Below are 14,113 nucleotides of genomic sequence, written 5' to 3'. Positions count from 1 at the left end.
ACTGACACGATTTAGGTTGCAGAAAGCGATAAAGGATCGATATATTGTGATTGCCAATGTATAATCCTAACAATATGATTGGAAGCATATCTCGTGTATCTCGCGAAGTTTGCCGGTCTGAAATGTGTCGCGAGTGCGCTACTCGGTTATAAATTCTCGAACGCGAAGTGAAGTTGCCGGCACTGTCGAATCTCGTCGGCGCTCGGCGCGGCGTCTCGCGGGTAGAGAAACGCTTGATTCCGAGTCGTGCGATGTTAAAACATGTCTAATTAGTAAGTATTGTCGTAGATAACCGCAAATATCTCGATCATCTTTACCGACGTGACGTATCTTGACAAATATCTTGATATTCATAACCGACGCGACGCGACGCGAATTCGATGATTGTACGGCGTCACGGGCGATTCGGCGGTAACGGACATCAGTCCGTCATTAGAGTTAGAGTACGTGCCGTACGTGGCGTTAATATGCGGGATGTCGCGAAATGCCGGACCGATCGTTAGCTTTGCGCGATTCTGAGTACTTTTCTTCGCGTGATTCTCGCAACGTGAGAAAATGCGCCTTAATGGTACGCGTTGCGTTCGATTAATGTCAGTAGTGCCGTATAAAATGCCTCGCGATCGTAATTAACCTACTGTCTCGAGTTATATGTGTCAGTGCCACGAAGGAGTGACCGAGAAAGGCGACTCCGAGAGGAGGAAGCCCGGGGAGGCATCCGGCGACGGCGGAGCAACCGTAGGTGAGTAAATTATCATTCGTTATCTTTTATATCGACCTTTGCCTATCGACGATTATGAAAGTTTATGTCTAAAAATTCTCGGAAATTATATAATTTTTCTGTTAAATATTCATTTAACGAACAACACGAAAGAACGGCTTGCTTCAATGAATGATGCCGCCGTTGATTCGTGGTCATTCCAATTTACTTGCTTGGTCTGAATCCGGATTAAGAAATAAATAAATAATTCACTGCGGGCAATAATCATTTTTTGAAATATTTATTATTATTATCATAAATTACTGCAATATGAAATATTTATTATTATTACTATAAATTAAGTCTGGCTAATAATTTGGACATATTTGTATGTTACAGATTTTAAGCTGTGTGCAACAACTCCGCTGCTGCGCATCGTGTATGTGAGTTTTTAATTATTTTTTATTTTATTTGAGATTAAATAAATGTGTGAAAATTATTAGATCGTATATATATCATGTATAGACAAAATAAGAAATCGGAAGAAAAAAATATTAGAAGAGAACCGAAGAATTCTGAGAAAGAAGAGAACATTATGAATAAATATCTTTATAGACCCATTATCTTAAAATTGATATAGACTAGGACAGAGATTAGAGAAGATATTTAATTCTAAAATAGACTGCTTTTCATTCCTATCTTTCATAACTTATCTGTATCTATTGATGTTTACACTTTGTTAATGAAACAAACTATATATAAGATTACATGAGATTCAATAAATATTTTAATATGAGACAATTTACCATATAAATGATTTCGTAATTAATTAGTTATACATCAGCTATTACGAGCAATATTAAAACAATTTTAATATTTATTGATAACAATTAGTAATAATAGATTAGTATGTGAAAATTCCGAGTGTGCGTATTGCTGGAACATAAAAAATTCATATTGACCAGTTTGTGATCTCACGTCATCTTTTACATATTAAATTTTGAACGTTACAACAGTTTTTGTCAAGTCTAGGAAAAGCCAATTTTGATTTATACATGATTTATACATGATTTGACCAACGCTTATCATTTGATATTCGCGGAATGTCAATATTCGTTCGCTTTAGGGACTTTCTGATTAACTCTAAATAAAGTTCTTAAAATAAAATCATAGTAGCGTATACAGAGATGTATTTGAGTTAGAGAGAGCAGCTGAAAGTGGTTGCTAGCGTTCTTAATAATAATGTCACCAGTTTGAAGCCATCGTTTTTCCGAAACATTAATTTGCAAACAGCGCGGCGGTGGAATATTGTGCCGCATTCGCTGTGTATAAAGTCTCTTGTGGGAACAGTAATTTCTGCATAGCGGGTTGGATAAGTCATCTTAAGCGCATAAAACACAAGTTTGTTTCGGTCGCATTCCCGTATATACCTCTGATGCTCGCTTTTGATGCAATTTTGTATTAAAACTGTTATTTGTGTTGCATCTGCGTTTGCACTCTGTTTGGTAAACGTGCGTTATTTTGATGACCTAACTATGAAGCGAGCTATGTCGAAAGATTCGGAAACTGAAAGCCACAGTTATAAATGTATACGATGAGAATGCAAACTGATAAATTATTTTCGTAAGTTAAAAATCTCGAGTACTTTATTTGAAAACGGCTGCATCTCTCGTGTTTCCTGTGTCTTTCTGAAGCAAGCGATATTCGCTTTGAGTCTAGTTTGATTTATTTACGTCGGAAACATTTTATCTGGTGATGCAACTCTCTGGTAATGAAACTTGCGAAAGCGTACGAGTGCGTTAACTTTGTGTGAATATAAATTCTGCGATAAATGCGCAAGATATTAAAAAGGACGTTTAAGATAAAATAGAAAAGAATGGTAATCACGCAACGTCGAGGTTCAACTTTGAATATGATTTTGATTACATCATTTTTGCGAATAAAAAATACGATCTTTAATACAACTATGACTTTTTCTAATTTATGTAATAAATATATTACAATAATTTTTTTACGGGTGATAAATTGATTTTACAACTCTCTGCAAGATTTATTTTAATTCTGCTTACATATGAGTGTCGCGTGATGTTCGAAGATTTCAAGATATCCATCTCGAGTGCACGAAATAATGCATGATGTAAGGAATATCTCGCGAAATTCAAGGGCGTCTATGGTCGCTTTCGTCCGTGTTCTTGTCAAATGGCTTTATATTAGCGGAAAGCGGATTGCAGTCAAAACATTCCTCATATCGTCTGTGTTTCGCCGCGAGGTCGGGGATCGGGCCTCCATTTGTTATTCCGCGCGTACGATACACGCGACATACATGTATTTGCTGGTCAACGAAAATCAGAGAAGGGATGTCGGATGTCTTGCTTATACCGGCAAGTGCAGGTCTCTGCGAGCGCTAAAGGACTGCGGCTGAACCAAGTTCCATATATGGAAGGGAGATGGAGGGGGGCGAAGGGGGAACGCGGCGACAATCCTCTAACCACCCAGTCCTAACCGCCTAGCGCCCCGGCTTAGTTCCAAAGTGGCGGTTTCATACGCGCTATATCCCCGATATGAGCAGTTTCCGAGTGCCTGCTGGCTTGCTCGGGCCCGAAGGTGTCGGATAAAGGGAGATAGACGTAAGAAGGTAGACGACGCGCGCGCTGTGCTCGAACGCTTAGGTGTAGGTTGCCGCACCGTAGGTCGGAGGCCGGGAGGTCGAGGAGCGAGAAAGACAAAGGGCAAGATGGGGGAGAGAGATAGGTTGGCGGCAGGATGGGAGGATGGGTCTAATGTCTTACGGTCGGGTCTCATTGAAATGCGAACCTCCACCGCCGCGGAGGAATGTGCGAGTATCTACCCACTTGGATTAGAATACATATCCTATCTCCCGTGTCATCCACGTCGCGCGACTTCTCCTCGTAGCTCCCGACGCTATGCCTTTCCTGGTGGTAGGCTAATTAATTAGCCTATCGCGCCGTGCACGCGAACCACCCCCTGGCGCGCCGTTAGAGGACAAAGGGACAAAGGGGACTCAGGGGACGCCTTTGATTTTGCGATCTGTCGTGATTATCGCGTAATCGCATTCGGGACTTTTTGTGAACGCATTGGCGAAGTTGAACGATCGATGCGATGCGCGACAAAGCCGGCAACGGGTAACTCGTTGATAACGCGGGGATACATATATCTATCTAGAAAAAAAGTTAGAGCGGACGTAATTTTACCCTTTTTATAACGTGATTCTGTTGAAAAAATTTCTGAATGTGCCGATTTAAACTTCAATTTTGCAATTGAAACAAAGGTTTTACAGATATTTCAATAAATATTTGATCTACAATCATAATTTTTTTTTATTAATGCATTTGGTTAAAAAGATTCAATGTATTTTAAAATTGTATTCTGATTAATTCTATCCCAGACTTTTTACGCTCGTTGGTCTCGTTTCGAGAGAATAATTAAACAACACGGGCAATGTAATTCGTTACAAAAAAAACCGTAATAACATAGAGCTGAATATAACATAACGATGCAGCGAGTAGCGATAAATAAAAAAAAGTAATGTATTTGTATCATTTTTGCCTCAACGTGCGGCAACTGTTTTATTTATGATACATAGAACTAACAACGAGATTGCACCTTTTTTTGGACATATATAATAGCGTGTAACTTAAGGTATTCCTTTCATGACACCAAAGTCTTAAGAATTAACTAATTTTTTGGTACGAGAAAGTTAAAATGCATATCTTTACGCTAGAAGAAAATTAATTAAACCACGTTACATTACCGAGCATATAAAGAAGAATTATGACTTTGAAAATTCGATATTTTATATGTGACGTTATCGAAAAAGTCTATTTTCCACATTTTAATGTGATAATTTGTTTATCAAATATCTTAAAATATTAAATATTAACTGCGCTACACACACACACACACACACATATTCGCTAAACTCTATATTTTCGATAGTGCCGATAAAAATACAGAGTCACCGAATATTTAAATAAAATATTTATGTTAAAAGTTGACTTGAAATGTGGTTTATAGATAAATATTTTTAATGGCGACTTTCAAGGAATTATTTGGCAACGCTGCAAGCTGTGCGCTCATATGTCACACTTCAGTTCATCACGTACGGTTTATTATCAACTTTCATTTTCACAACGTGTCCCTTATTTTTGCCCACGTTACTCCTCACTTTATGTTTCTTATCACTCATTATTATTATAAAATCTCTCTTGGATGAAAAGAAAATGTCACAATATTCTTTGATTAATGAACGTGACACTTACATTGACACTTTTGTTATCAACTTCACATTTTACACGCGGCGCCCTGAAAAGCGCAGCGTTGCCATATTGTTCTGACAGTAAAATTTACCAAAAAATGAAAAATTTTTAAATACACATAACATTTTTACTTTTTTTTTATAATTAAACATAATAATCAATTATAACTTGATTTTATATAAGTTGAATGCAATATACAAGAGTTTGCTGAGGCCCTGCTTAAGCGCCTACAAAATACGCTCCTCCGTAAAAGGAATACCTTAATGATATACGGACAGAATATCACTTTCTCGTTGTAACGCGATGTGTTTATAACTGTCGTATTATTTTATATTTATTTCGATTATCATAGCACACCATGCTCGTTATCGTTTAAATCGGCATGTAGTAACGGACAGAAAATTAATTTTCATTTAGCGTATCTCATCTTTTAGCTGAGATATGCCGTAATATATCATTATCGTATTAGATAAATAGGATTCATACCCCGACAGCAGTATTCAACAACGTTTATTTAAAACGTTAGATGAATATACGGATTACGAGTAATAACATTCAAATGGGATTCAATAAATGCCGGTTATAGACATAATCTTTCTCATTTCATTGAATTTATAATATCTCTCCGAGCCGCGTTGGCATAACAGCGTCGTAACAAATAAACATTATCGCGTTGTATGCGGTGGTAATTGTCATTTTTAGATCGACGTTTATAGAACCAATCCTCTAGTCACAGGCATTACGGTGTAATTGAAAATAATCACATAGAGATCGAGATAGATCGATTGACTGCAGGCTGGATAGACGACAGCGTCAAATCATAAATTCTCTCGTACCTATATCGAGTCATCGTACTTTAAACTGCCTATCGTCTCTGAAATAACATCGCCATCGATTATCATGAAGCGTAATGGGGTAGGTCAGCCCGATTCACGATAAGTGGAATCGACCCAGTGGTTAAAAGGGTCGAAGAGGGTAATTCCGTTCGAAGCAAGAGTACGAAGTTTCGTGATTGTTCAGGTATTTAACCCGCCTGCCGTGTTCGGAATATCAGTATGAACACGGTGCAGTTAAAATTGCCAATTTCTACCGACGAGCTCCTAACGTACGCCGCATTACGCTGCCCTTAATAAGTGTAACGTACTCATTAGTTTCGCGGTAAATAATATGCTCGAACAGGAAATGCACGCGGACAAAGATTACTTAAATTAGAGATCCTAGGTTTCCTGTGTAATTGGAAAAAATCCCCATATATGAAGATATTTTACGCGCCGCAGACGCATATACGTACGCATTAACACATCTGCGAATAATATAAACTTTACACGTCAACAAATACATCAAACACGCGTGCGTCCATTAAAATTACAACGCTCTGCAACGTTTACATTCACGCTCGAGATAATCGTTGGTATTACCGTATAGTTATATTAACTTACCGGCTCATTTGGCATTGCAACCTCGATTCAGGCTCTACATATTGTTATAAAAATACATCGATCGATCCTAACACGCCTCTGCGATTTCCTCGAATACTTTATTTATCGTCGCTGTAAAATACTGACTACTTCTTTTCGCACTTTTGGCACAAAATTGAAATATCAATGTGTACGTTTTTATGATAAATTGTACACGAATACGCTCTACGCACCCTTCGCTCTTCGTGCTACTATATATGATCCGTGAATCGCCGCTCGACGAATCACGTCGTAAAAAGACGTCGAACGACTTTACCAAATGCATCGCGCGAGATCATGTCGATATTACGGTTTTCGAATTAGTTATACGTTGAGACGGCGGCAGGTCATCACATAGTCGTATACGAGCACGTGTGATAACGCATAGTTTTAAAAGTCTTGGTAACTGCTCAGGAAACTTGTAGCTACGATCTCCGTTACGATTTCTCATCACGTACCAGTAAGTGAAAAAGCGCATCCGAGTTTCGAGGGCAACGGGACGGACAAATACCGGAGTAGGTTTTACAGAATATTTCCCTCCGCAGTTTGTTCGTCTGTCATCATCATCATCATCATCATCATCGTCATCATCGTCGTCGTCGTCGTCGTCGTCGTCGTCGTCATCATCATCGTCATTGCACGTATCGTTCGTGTTTCGCGATTACTTAGAGATTCTGTAGAACGAATATATTCGATGCGCGTAACGCACTAACGCGTTCAAAATTTGCTTGTACTTTACTCAGACGTATAAAAACTGTTTTATATGCATTCGAATCGCTATGCACATTCTTTTAGACATACATAGGCACCTTTAGAAAATCTTCATGTATACAAGTTGCTGTTTCTTCATCATCATCACTTTGGCTTCAAAAAGCCGATGAGAATTACTTTAATAATAATTAATAACAATCCTAATAAAATGAGAATTAACAGTTTTCTATTATATTGCCTATTATAGTACACAATAATGAATAGATATATGTTTAGAATTTTGAAGAAGTCGAATATCATGAAAGATGTGAAGAAGGAATACGTATTATTTAATTTTTTTATTATATTCTACGTGATTTTTTTTAAAGTTTTTGTAGATCTTGCAAACATGAAAGGATATTTATTAATAAAGTAACTTATTAATTCATTACAATTGATCGATGGGCAATAAATAAGTTTGCTCAGGTAATCAATCGCCATCTTTTAAAGGTCAAAGTTTACAATATAACCATATTACGTATTTAATATAAAAAAAATTTAAGAATTTCTATCACATTGGTTTGATCATCGCGAAGGTTTAGGACCTTACAACAGGTAACTTAGTCCAAATCGTTGGACTCGCCGCGAATACACGTGTTTCCATGGTTTGGCTGCGTGCGGGCAACCATTTAAAATGATACGAATCTTTCGAGACAAGAGAAGTTGGTGCCAGCAGGTATGGTGGGCGATATAAAGATTTCTATGCCGCACTTTTAGCCACTCGCTCTTCGTCAACGTCGCCGACTCCGACACAGACTGACTGTCGTGCGCAAACCAACCGACACAATAACGTGCGGTAATAATTCATTAACAAAAGCGAACGAATTAGCATCGATCTCGCTCGGAGACTGTAAACGAACATACAAAATTCGCACAGTGGGAAATCCAGATGGATAACTGGACGTACATTGATAGGTTTTTCTCTCACGCGTCTAACACATGTACCTATGTAACGTCCTTAGAGAATCGCTATTACCGGTTTAACGAGCCGGAGTAATGCTTCGGGCAAATTGCAACCGGCCAGGATGCACTTCGTGCGTGGTAAACATGATTTGCCTTTTGACCTTTACGGATAATTTTAGATCAATAATCGTAGAGAACTAGAAAATATGTACGATATCGATTATGATTTAACATACAATCGTCACTAAAACTTGGATTGGAACTTATAATAAACGTAACTTTAATGCAACAAAGTTACTTTAAATACCTATCTATTATAACAAACTTAAACGCGCTAAATAAAATCAATTTACTGCTTTTGCGAAAGATACTGATATAGTTTAACACTTAGCAAAACTATAAACTACTTAAAAATATGATATCAATCATGGTAGTTCGTAGATCGCTAAGTTGTGGCACAACGCGATTTTATCGCGATTTTATAGCACGAACGAAGGCGATGCAAAGTCCGTTTAGCTAAGTCGCACGCCGAGCAAAGACCTTTCGCCGTAATTTAGCGTCAAGTTTTATACCTCTGTGCGATACCTCGAACTATAATAGCGTTAGTCATTACAAGGCAAGCCGAAAGCGTTTATAAAAGTCGATAGCGTGACACCATCGCTTCAGATCTCTTCAGACGGTCGGCGGCGACATTTTGATTCAAAACGCTTTGTCGCGGAACTCTTTGTACGTATATGAATATGTTCTTCTTAGTTCTCTTATACACTTTCTGTGCTCTTAAAATGAAGCAAATATATGTTTATTCTTTGAAGAACGAGGAAAAAGAAATTAGAGAAAAGTAGCTGAAAGAAAAAGAAACAAATATCTATAAATGACACGTCGACTGTCATAAACAAAAAATCTCGCTAATTTTATACAAAGATATATTTAAATAGAAAACTCAAAGCTTTAAAGATAAATATATATGCATATATTAAAAGTTTTAGATATTTTTAAATCTTATGTTACAAATCTGCTCATCTATTACGATTGAAAATAGTAATACGACATGCAATTGTTTCAATTTTAATTGTATAACCGTTTTACCGATGTTAGAAGGTTTTAAACATGATTCCTGCAAATGTGTTTCGAGTTTCTATTCGTAATTCTATATCACGAGAGAGTCTTGATCATAAAACTGGTTCCAACAGAGCAATAAAGTGAAATAATAGAAAGATATCATCGTCTGCTCGCACTAAAGAATTAAATACGGTCGACGCGATGTATCGTTTTACATTTCTACGAATCACGCGCGTCATGGAAGAAAATGGGCGGTTGTAAAACACCTGAATATATTGGCATTATTCGCAAGTTGATTTGCGGTTGACGACGTTACTGACGCGCGTCGACACGTGAAAACATTTACGACTCTCAGAGTCACAATTAGCCGGCAGATAGGTTCTCATTTGTACGTCTCATTAGTAAGGATTTCTTCGCGTGATGAAGATACCATGTGAAAATGTGAGATATTTACGTCCATGCAACGTGTCGTAAAGCGCGACGAACATGTGTCAGTTATAGCGTTGAGTCACAGAGAGAGAAAAGTGACGATATCATTTTTATTTGTATAACAAAACAAGTTATAAGGTTTATGAAAACGCGTAACATTCCATCACATTAATTAATGAATATCTTGCATCGTAAAATGCAAATGCCATAAAGAGAATTACGTCTTCGCCCAACTTTATAGTTTTCTTCGAAAGGGAAACCCCCTGCTCTAAAGTTAAACGCCGTTAACATAGTTACGTTTTCGAATAATCATCTTTCTCCCGCGGACGAGATAAAATGCAAAATCGATTTACAGTAAGAACTTTACACACTATCGTTATCTCGAATGTATTCAAGTTTGTATAATTGCTCTCGGTGTTCGGCGCATTAAGTTTGGGCCATATTTACGGAACCGTTCGACACCGTGGGAGAGCGGTCTACCTACTCCGAAATTCAACTAAGGAAAATGCGGAATTAGATCCCGCCGAGTGGATTGAGAAATGGTTGTAAGTGTATGGGAATCTAGTTTGGAAGAGCATCCCGCCCACCCACGTGGCCATTGCTTGGCGGCAGTCGTAACTCATGGAGCCACGAAGGCAGCTGGTGCATGCCCTCCTATACAGGGCAGCCCGACTGCATCAGCGCTTGAAATTGGAAACCATATCGCGGGATATACAGATTATTATGCCATTAGGGTATAATAGGAGGAGCTTCCGGGTTCGCCGGGAAACGAGGAAGCAGATTTCGTAGCCGGGAATACTGGGCTGTGCAACAATTAAAACGGCGCGGCGTGCGCAAGGGACGATGACGCGAGAGAGGAAATTATTTTCACCGTGCGGGTATCGCGTCGCGTCGCGTCGTGGCGTCGTGTTGCGTCGTGTCGTGTCGCATCGCGACGAATGAAGCGACAATAGACAGAAAAAACTGAAGTAATTAATGCCGCTCAATCGACGACATACAAATTGCGAAGCGCGAGCCGCGAAATTACTTCCTGCGGTATTATCGAAATGTACCAGCCACCATTGTCATCGACATGGAAAGATTATTCAAAGAGGGACGATTGAAACACAATAATCGTTTGACGGTATACGCCGTTAATGGATAATAGAGATTGTAGGGAAAGAGCAAACAATGTTAAATTAGAAAGATTCGAAAATGGGATTTTTCACGTCGCTTATATGTAACGTCAGTGCCTCGCCAACGTTACCGTTTTAATTAAAATCCACCGACTGCCATGACGAGGACTTTCCCCTACATCGCCAACATCAAACTATTTTTATAATTAGTTTGAAAGCAAAGTAATAAATTTTTACCAACGCGCGTCCGCAATCATTATATCATTCGTATAATAAACCTCTAATTAAAGTTAAATTATAACCATTTCCTCGCGGAACAGTCAAAATTCCATGCTTGCCGTCTGACCTCATCTGCATTCTCGTATTTTGCGGCGACGCGCGTCCCGCCGCGTTGTGCACCTGCTCTCTCTGGAAACAATATCGTGGAATCGCAGTTTGCCGATTCGCCTTCGCCAAATCAAAGCTGAGAAGAGAAGGACCGTATATTTCTGCGCCCGAGCCGCTGCGAGGGTTCTTCTCACGGCCGAGTCCGACTCATTATTCATCGCGGCGAGAGGGCCGCACAATAAAGAAGGCTTTGGAAACACGAAAGCTGGTCCAGAAGGCACGCTGTTTATAAAAACAGAAAAGAAAAAGGAAGAGAAACAGCCTTAAATGCGCCTTATGAGTCTCTCACACCCCACGCTGCCGGCCGGTCTGTTCAAAGTGCGAATAGCCTGGTTGTAAAGAGAGAGTACAAATAAGCGTTGAGTGCGTTCCAAGGTGTGGCGAGGTGTAAAACGCAACTGAAAAGTGTTACGACAGAGCGGCGAGATAGGAAGTTTTTGTAACACCGCTATGATATTCGGGATTCGGGATACAGTAATCCTCTATAAGACAATTAGAGCTGCTTTCTTCTCACTGCATGAAATTTTTAAAAATTAGAGAAAAATCGGAGAAATTAAATAAGTCTGTATATGATAGTACATTTGTCGATGACATGGTTACTGATTATTATTCTTTAGCAATCGAGCCGTCACAATGTCAAGAAATAGTTATTTTTCACAAATAATTCCACAAATATACTTCTGCATATATCGACTTATTATATTATTAAAATGCAAAACTATATATTTATAGTTACTACAAAAGGCTATATTATATATATATATATATATATATATATGTGTGTGTGTGTGTGTGTGTAACTTTGTTATAAGTATAAACACAATCTCTCTATGGCTACAACTCACGGAATATGGCAGCGTTGAATACAGCGTGTTAATTGCCACAGATATCTATCCTATTAAATATTAGAGATCTTAAGGATCATGGCCAGGACCTGAACATTCTCATATTTCCGGTGTTTCTCGGTGTATTACATTACCATTAACACGCCGAATGAAAGTGACTCTCGATTAGAGTAATCTGGAGATCTTAGCCGCAGACAACGGACGTGGGGTGCAAACAGAGCTTCTGCTTCCGGGCACCGTACATTAAGCCTCCCGGCGACATTCCCATTTGGCAAGGGAATCGGATTACCGTACGCCTTGTGGCGGCAACGAAAGCCGAAACTCACTTATACTGGCGTTTGTCCTCTCGTTCTGCCGACCATCTGAGCATATTCCGTTGTAAAGCGGTAAAGAGACTGTAGTGATGTATCGACCACATCAAACGGAAGAAAGCGAAAACACCATGTTTTAATCTTTTTTAAAATTTATAGACTTTTTAACTTTTCAGACGATTAAAGCGTACATTCTCGAAGCGTTTTCTTTATATAGTTTATATGGTAGAACAAAAAAGTTTTTACATGCATATTCTAGAGAAATGCTTAATTACACACGCTCTATATATATATAAATTAAATAAATGTTTTATGTCGTTTTCTCCCGTTTGCGTATTTTTATTGAAATTTTTTAGTGAAATATTACGATTGTATATAGAAAAAAATGGAGTATATACTTATTGTTAGCCATATTATACATAGATATTCAATTATTATGTGCTTGATTTACAAGAAATAAGAAATTTCAATATTTTTAATTCCCAATGGAACGATATTGTTAAACCAATATGTAACGCACAAACAAACACGGAATATTTAGATACAAAATGCAGTAAATTCAGAGAAACACGCCATTTGGTCAACAACTGCGGATTATCGCCGTTAAACGAGCGTCATGTACGCGGTTATGCAAATAGTACATAGTTAAGTAATACCAACTCAACATTGGATTATATGCATATATGCAGTTTGTAATTAATGACCGCACCAAAATCATTCGGTATGGTGCATACTGTTGCTTTCGCTCTCATCTCCAATCACGAATGTATACCTTTCCTCCTCGAACACGTAACACGTAGTTTTGGAATTGTTCAGTAGTCCTTGTTCACGCTCACGTTCGAAGTCGTAATTTAAGTCATTAAGTCGCTGAATCTTGAAATTTTTATAGACGTGTAGTAACAGCTTATGACAAATTTGAATTTTATTCTTGACAAATGAACTAAAAGGTTACATAAATATTTTAACGGCTCGGCTCGCTATAATGTCCGAAAAGAACCTTGCACGATTCTATCATCATATTAGCGCGGTAGAGGCGTCGTATATAAGTGTTGTATAACCAGTCGGTCCGGTCGAGGCAAGGCAATCTGCCTATGGCAACGGATACATGGTTACAGACCATTAGATTTAATTGTAATGCCGTACGGCGCGGCTGTAAACAATGCGACCGCTTCGTCAACTGATGAATATTCCATTACCGTGAATCAACTGATTAATTTCTCAGCAACGGGCCTAAGTGTTGCGTACAAATGTGCGTGAACGCACGCAAGATGTAGTGAGTGCGTGTGCCAGTAGATTAATTCTCTCGCGCGAAGCACAGACATCCTAATTTCCGTTCGTGCTCAATGGATGCTATTAAGTAATGGTCTCTGATAAGTCGTCATACATATTCTGACATGGAAGTGTAACTTCTCAAGACAGCCACGTGTAAAATAAATTACCGATCAATTAATCTTAAAATGAACAGCATAATATAGAATCGACATATATCTATGAGACGTTAACTTTGTTTGAATAAGCGTGAATACTAAGATTGCGCAAAATATCGTGAATAATATAACCGTAAATAGGTTTAGATTTTAAAATCATACTCTTTGAGATACAATTCAGTATAACGTTGCACAAAAATTAATTGATATATTCATAATTCCCCATCAGTGACGCGATAATAATGGTGAATATTACTTAATTTTAGTAGACGAACAATCTCTAAAATTCAATAAATAGACAGTAACAAAGGAACAAAAGGATAGTCGATCTATAATCATCAAATACATGACTTTCGTTTCATATGCAATAGTTTGCTAATATTTCGATACGTTTTCACAATCGTCATTCGTCAGTGATATTATACATTTTAGTAGATATCAATATAAATCAATGAT

General features: G+C 38.2%; 1 protein-coding gene across 2 annotated transcripts in view; it reads left to right on the top strand.

The window, feature by feature from the left end:
- The first annotated feature begins 200 nt into the window (after window positions 1-200).
- LOC143901496 (nephrin) overlaps window positions 201-14,113 on the top strand; it is a 146,375-nt gene continuing 132,462 nt past the window's right edge. The window contains exons 1-2 of one of the 2 annotated variants that reach the window (XM_077413864.1): window positions 201-739; window positions 1,097-1,136. The gene's annotated coding sequence lies outside the window, so the exon portion shown is untranslated. Of the gene's footprint in view, window positions 740-1,096; window positions 1,141-14,113 lie in introns of both variants that reach the window. The other variant, XM_077413863.1, reaches the window with a different exon arrangement.

Source organism: Temnothorax americanus, unplaced genomic scaffold (genome assembly GCF_048541705.1).
Source record: "Temnothorax americanus isolate GAGA-0224 unplaced genomic scaffold, ASM4854170v1 Scaffold34, whole genome shotgun sequence".
Classification (NCBI taxonomy): Eukaryota; Metazoa; Arthropoda; class Insecta; order Hymenoptera; family Formicidae; genus Temnothorax; species Temnothorax americanus.
Note: the sequence above shows the minus strand (reverse complement) of the source record. Positions and strands in the feature narration are given on the sequence as shown.